This window comes from Numida meleagris, chromosome 6, assembly GCF_002078875.1.
Source record: "Numida meleagris isolate 19003 breed g44 Domestic line chromosome 6, NumMel1.0, whole genome shotgun sequence".
In the NCBI taxonomy this organism is placed as follows: Eukaryota; Metazoa; Chordata; class Aves; order Galliformes; family Numididae; genus Numida; species Numida meleagris.
The window spans coordinates 27,825,590-27,831,589 of NC_034414.1; the positions used below are offsets into that span (position 1 = coordinate 27,825,590).

The window sequence follows — 6,000 nt, forward strand, 5'->3', positions numbered from 1 at the left end:
GATTAATGCAATGAATTGATATTTTTCATTCTTTGTGTTTATTCAGACTTCCTCCTCTCTGGATAGGATGTATGTTTTGGGAATAGAAGAAATTTGAGTGTGTCCAGCACACTCTACTATACGATCATACTTTACATTAAGGTCTTACGCTGTGGTACAGCAGTACTACCCACGGTGCCAGCAATTCATCTACATTCCAGCCTCAAGAAATATAGTGAATTCAAGCCAACCTAAACCATTGGTGCCTTCCCCATTCTACTTTGCCAAAGCTTGGAAACATTCAGCTTCTATGTGGGGTCTTTTCTCCATGAGCCAAAACAAGTTAAAGTAACATTATTGATTGCACCAGGGTAGGTTTAGACTGGACGTTAGGAACAATTTCTTCATGGAGAGGGTGGTCAAGCACTGGAACAGGCTGCACAGGGAAGCAGGAGTTTCCATTAATGGAGGTATTTAAGAGATGCCTGCATGTGGCACTAAGGGACACTGGTTAGCAATGGCCCTCGGTAGGTCAGGCTGACAGCTGACTTGATACTGAAGGTCTTTCCTAACTTAAATTATGCTATGATTCTATTTTGAGTTGCTCTTGACATTTTACTACATTTGAGGAGACCCGAGAAATTCAGTATCCTATACAATAGCAGCTTCAAGATTATAATAGAAATGCTCACGTCCTACAAATGTGCAGCTAGGTCTCATTTCAGTTGTTTTCACAAGTAAGAAAGCACCATTTTTATCAGGCCCAGACAAAAACCTTGTTAGAGCTTGTTCGCAGACTAGTTATAAATCTGTAACTGCAACAGCATTCCAGAGAATTTCTCATTTTACCGCACATCCCTATGGTCACTTCCATTAGCACCAAAAGAAACAGCACACTGAACAGCACTAGTCACAATTGAAGCTCTCATAGGAGAGAAGAAAGAGCTAGACATGACCATACAAAACCTGCCTGCTTTAATTACGTTCTGCTGAAAACATCAGTCACCCAATGTTTGAACAAGTTAAATAAATAATTAGACAAACTCCCAGCTAAAAGTATTCCCCTGTATCTTAAAGAGAAGTCATGTAGTATTATCAAAAACTCAAGGGGGAGAGGAAAGGAGAAGATACAGACTTTCTACCACCTTTCTCTCTGAAGTTACTTTCAAAATGTATACCTTTCAAGACAACACAATATCCATACTACCTATGTGGATTGCTATCAAAATAATCAGCCCTACCAAGCTTGGCTACCTCTTCCTCACTTTTCTCCTATATAATAAAAACTATATACAGAAAGTAAAGAATTGCACTAAGATTTTACCTTAAAGAACACTTATTCAAGACATTATTTGGGTGTGCTCTTGAACTCAAACCACAAGCCTGCTGGGCTATCGCCTCATTATAAGTGAAAAGCATGGTTCTGTCCTGTGCAGCAGACTATGAGCGCCTATAACCAGCTGGACCAGCAGAAAGCAATCTTTAACCGGCAACCAGTGGTCTACTAGTGTAGTTTCCTAAAACACTAGGGTATAATGCAAGGGGGGGAGGGGAGGTTAAGAGTTATAAAAGTAATAATAAATAATTAGTAGTGAACAAAGTGAAGATACGGGAATGCAGTTATATTGTTTCTGCTAACTACTGGCTGTAACGCCATCTCAGCTGTATCGCAGCACACCCTTTGTGAAAGAGTGGGCAGGAAACGCTTAAGCCCTCCTAGATTCCAGTCATCAACCTAGAACAGAAAAGAATCATAGAATCACCATGGTTGGAAAATACCTCTATGATCATCCAGACCAACGGTCCACCTATTGCCAATAGTTCCCACTAAACCATATCCCTCAGTACAACATCTACACATTCCTTGAACACCTCCAGGCACAGTGACTCCACCACCTCCCTGGGCAGCCTATTCTAGCACCCGACCACTCTTTTTGAGAAAAAGTATTTCCTAACATTCAACCTGAATCTCTCCTGGTGCAACTTAAAGCCATTCCCTCTAGTCCTACTGCTAGTTACATGGGAGAAGAGGTTGACTCCCACCTCACCACAGCCTTCCTGAAGGGTAGTTGCAGAAAGCGCTGATCATTTAGAGCATCTTCTTCTCCAGACTGAACAATTTAGTGGTCTAAGAAACCTCAGACCATTAGTTACGGGACTTTAAAATAGTCCCACTTAAACTGCAAAGACATCTGTATCTCGAGTTATCATTTCAAATACAAAAGCGCTAGGAACCAGAGAAAATTTCATGTCATCATAGGCTGCACTGCACATTTGTGAAGAACTAAAGATACTTTCATGGATCTCTGCAAAGCACTAGAGCTTTAGCTAGACATTACAAATATGAAGTTTGCCAATTATTTTAAAAAGAGAGGTGCAGGTGTTAGCTATTAAGAACATTCATAGCAAAGTCTTTCAATCCAAATTACATTTTATGTCCTTACATAAAAGGGATATCAATCAAGTCTTCATTCAACAGTAACAGTTGCTTTGTAAAACACTCTGAAGTCCAAGTATATTGAAGTCAGTACTTTATAGACACACTCATATTGGAGAACAAGAAAGACTATCCAGGAACAGCAGGTCTAGTTCGGTCACCGTTGTTTGTTTATTAACAGTCAGGGACCTTAAGAACTGCTCATATCTGGAAGCATGTTCAGTTACAAGTCACACAGTATTTTGACAAAACCCTCAAGCGTATAAATGAAACTTCTGGTAGCCAAGGAACTATGTGTAACTTACAGCAACATGGGAAAAGTGGGTTCTCATCATACATTTAAGTACTTAAATTTTGTTTAAGAAACAGTATCCATCTCAGAAACTTCTGCAAAGAAGACTTCCCCACGAAGCTATGTATTTATGACCTACTTCTGTAGGTATGTACACAAGTCAGGAAATCGAATACCTATTAACTGAACTGTTGCGTAAATGAGCTTGACTTTGACAGACAAGCTCTGTAGGTATGAGCCCATCACCCCAAGCAAGGTACAGTCCTGGCTCCTCTTCAGTCACTGGCAAAGTTCCCTGGGTGCCAGAGCCAAGCCTTCATTCCCTTCTGCGCATGTGGTGGGGCTGAAGCCACATTCCAACCGGGGGAAGCGCCTTGGCAGCCTCCTCTCTTCCCCTCCTCCTTGCAGCAGTGATGCACAACACTGGCCTCTGGATTTAGGGTATCTTTTTTCCAACTCTACCACTATATTTTGCAATCCAGTTGTACAGCCTCCTCATGTTGTAGCATATTTGCTTTTCCTAGCTTGAGTTTTGGATTAGACTAAAAAAAAAAAAAAAGGATTGGCTCTTATGACAGTTATGCAGAATAAGCACAGTTGAGCCTGTTACTGAATACAACTATCAAAACAGGATAGATTCAACTACTCTAGAAAGCAGTATTTTTGCTTGCATGCTGCCAAGCCACAGATCCAAGAGTATACATCTAAGCAGCTTTGCTTAGGCATACATTTCTCCTCAATTCCTTTGTTATCTACAGTTTCTCCTCAAACAGACTAAGTGTATAGATACATATGAGAAAGATAAGTGTCCTGATCTGCAATATAGATACTTAAATGCATATATCTGTCTCCTCCACCAGTGATGCAGAGCCCAGACTTTCACATGCCCGTTCTCAGAAGGCAGACAGATCAGGGAGCATGGAAGAAAGGCAAGCTGAATTTGACTGCTAATTCGTTCAATTGGTTTGCACCACGCACTACATGCATCAACCCTACAAGCAGTGGCATGCATATGCCAAGAAACACAGATATATGATACAACTTCCTTGCAACGACCACTACTAGATCCCACGCTGAAGATACAGGATACATAGAAAAAAGATTAGCAATGCTTGGTGCAATAAACCAAGTCTTTAAGCAATATGTGCATGTGAATTACTATATCCTGAAGAGATAGTTTCCCATTTTTGTTTGAAATTAAATACTTGAGAAAGTGATCAGTTCACTGTAAGATTCATTTAGTTTCGAGAGCCAGCTACAGGCAAAGTTTTTAAGGGATCCCACCGCCTTTGTTGCTTCAAAATGACTTATGAATACGTACAGGTATTGCTAACCTGATGTATCAAATCAAGACTATGAGCTTGGAATTTCTTATGAGAAAGCTTCATATGTCACGTAAAACCAACCAGCATTTTAACTCATATATACATAAACACTAATGGATGACTGCCAGCAACAAGGCATTTGAAACTAGCTTCGAAACTCCCTCCTACAAACCAGTAAGCCACACTCAGAACTCAGATTACAGTTAACTAAGTCTTCTTAATGAGTTTTGCTTATTTATCTATGTCCTACAGCCACACATTTACACCTTTTTCTTCTGAAAAGAGTGTAAGAGATGCTAAAAAAACTAAGATGACCATCACAGTTCTGCCTGTTTAGTTTATGTCTAGACAACACTTAAACTGCACAGGGTGGAAAAAGGGAAAACAGCCAAATATGATTCAATCTGCTTTAACTTGTGACTAATCTCCCTACTTATTCTCAGGGAAGTTGGCACTTGTTGCATCTTTAACTTGTCCTGAGCTATGAAGCAAGAGAACTTATCTGACCTCAATGAAACTTGATGCAGCTTGCTTTTGCCCATCTTTTCCCTTTACACAAGAAACACGTTTAAGCAACACTGAAGTTTAACCCATAGCACAGGCAAGCGAAGCTTAACTGCTGCATCAAGATCAGTAGGAGATTCAATATAAAAGTTCAGACTGATCAGCCAGCAAACCTACATACAGTAAAAACCATACACCCCCCCCCCAACACCTCTGCGTGTGCAGCATATAGCTCACCTTTTACGCACAGCCTTCTCAGCAAGGGAGTGCTAATCAAATCAACTATTCTGTCAAAATAGAAGAGCACTATTTCTGAAGAAGAGCTCGATTTGGGACCAAAAGGATCCTCCTCTTCACATCTGAAGAAGTTCTCAGTTTTTATTGAGAGAGCGGATCAGCTTAGTAGGAATTTTCATCTAGGTGTTATCACATTAGTTTTAAAAGCAGTTCTCCTCAGCAAAGGTTTCCTTGCCAGCAGTATAAAGTTTTCAAACAGCGCCTTGGAGCTACTGTTTCCAACACAGAAATATGAATTAAGAACTACACATAGAGGGCTGCGAATCTCCTCTTCCACAGCAGCTATTTCTTAGTATGAAGCATCTCACATTGCAATTTTTACAAACCGCTTTTTAACCAAGTAAATGCCTGACCTAAGAGCTCTAGATTTCTGCACTCACACTGAGTTTTTTCTCGAAGGTTTCATTCACTAATTCACAATTTTTTCACAAGACAGTTTCTTCTTTGGTTGTCAAGAGCATTCAGACCTGGCAGACTTGCAAATTACAAGACTGGTCACACCACACCTAGAATGATCACACTGTTCCGCTGAAAAATCTGAAGCAAAATATTTATACTCCATGAACTGCATACAACTTAGATGGAAAGACAAGCACTGGCCAACAGGAAACTGCCTCCTTCTCTCACAACCGATCGTACCTTTGCTGCATCTGTTCCAAGTCCAAATGTCAAGGGAACACCTAGGTTTAAAGGTCAGCTTTTTTTTACAGCTTTGATCAAAGCGTCAGGCACATTCAACATGGACTCTCCCAAACGGGCATTCTAAAGTTTGGATAATAGCAAAATGCCAAAGGAACTTTTCACCACAGTCCAGAGATAGTGCCAGCCAGCGCACTGTGCTATGGCTCGATGAACTTTTACATAATGGATCCTGAAGGCCATCCCTCCCTGCTATCGACAGCGATGAGAGAAAGCGATAGAACCGTCAGCTAGAAATACTGGTTCTATCCGAGAGCTTTCACAGTAACTGGGTGTTTTCTTGCGCTTCCAGGAGGCCAGCGGAGCCATGCCCACTTCAGAGACGAGGAAGCCGAACGCCGAGGGAGCAGCGGCAGAGACGGAAGCGCAGCTGCCCCGCGAACCGCAGCCATCACCCGCCGCACCCCCTCCCACCGCCGCCACCTCCGGGCCCAGGCGCACCGGGGCCGCCCGGCGGGGGCACACCG

General features: G+C 41.7%; 1 protein-coding gene across 10 annotated transcripts in view; it reads right to left on the reverse strand.

Annotated features, from left to right (window-relative positions):
- Positions 1-6,000, reverse strand: part of PCNX1 (pecanex homolog 1) — an 84,973-nt gene that overhangs the window by 77,151 nt on the left and 1,822 nt on the right. The window lies entirely within an intron of this gene.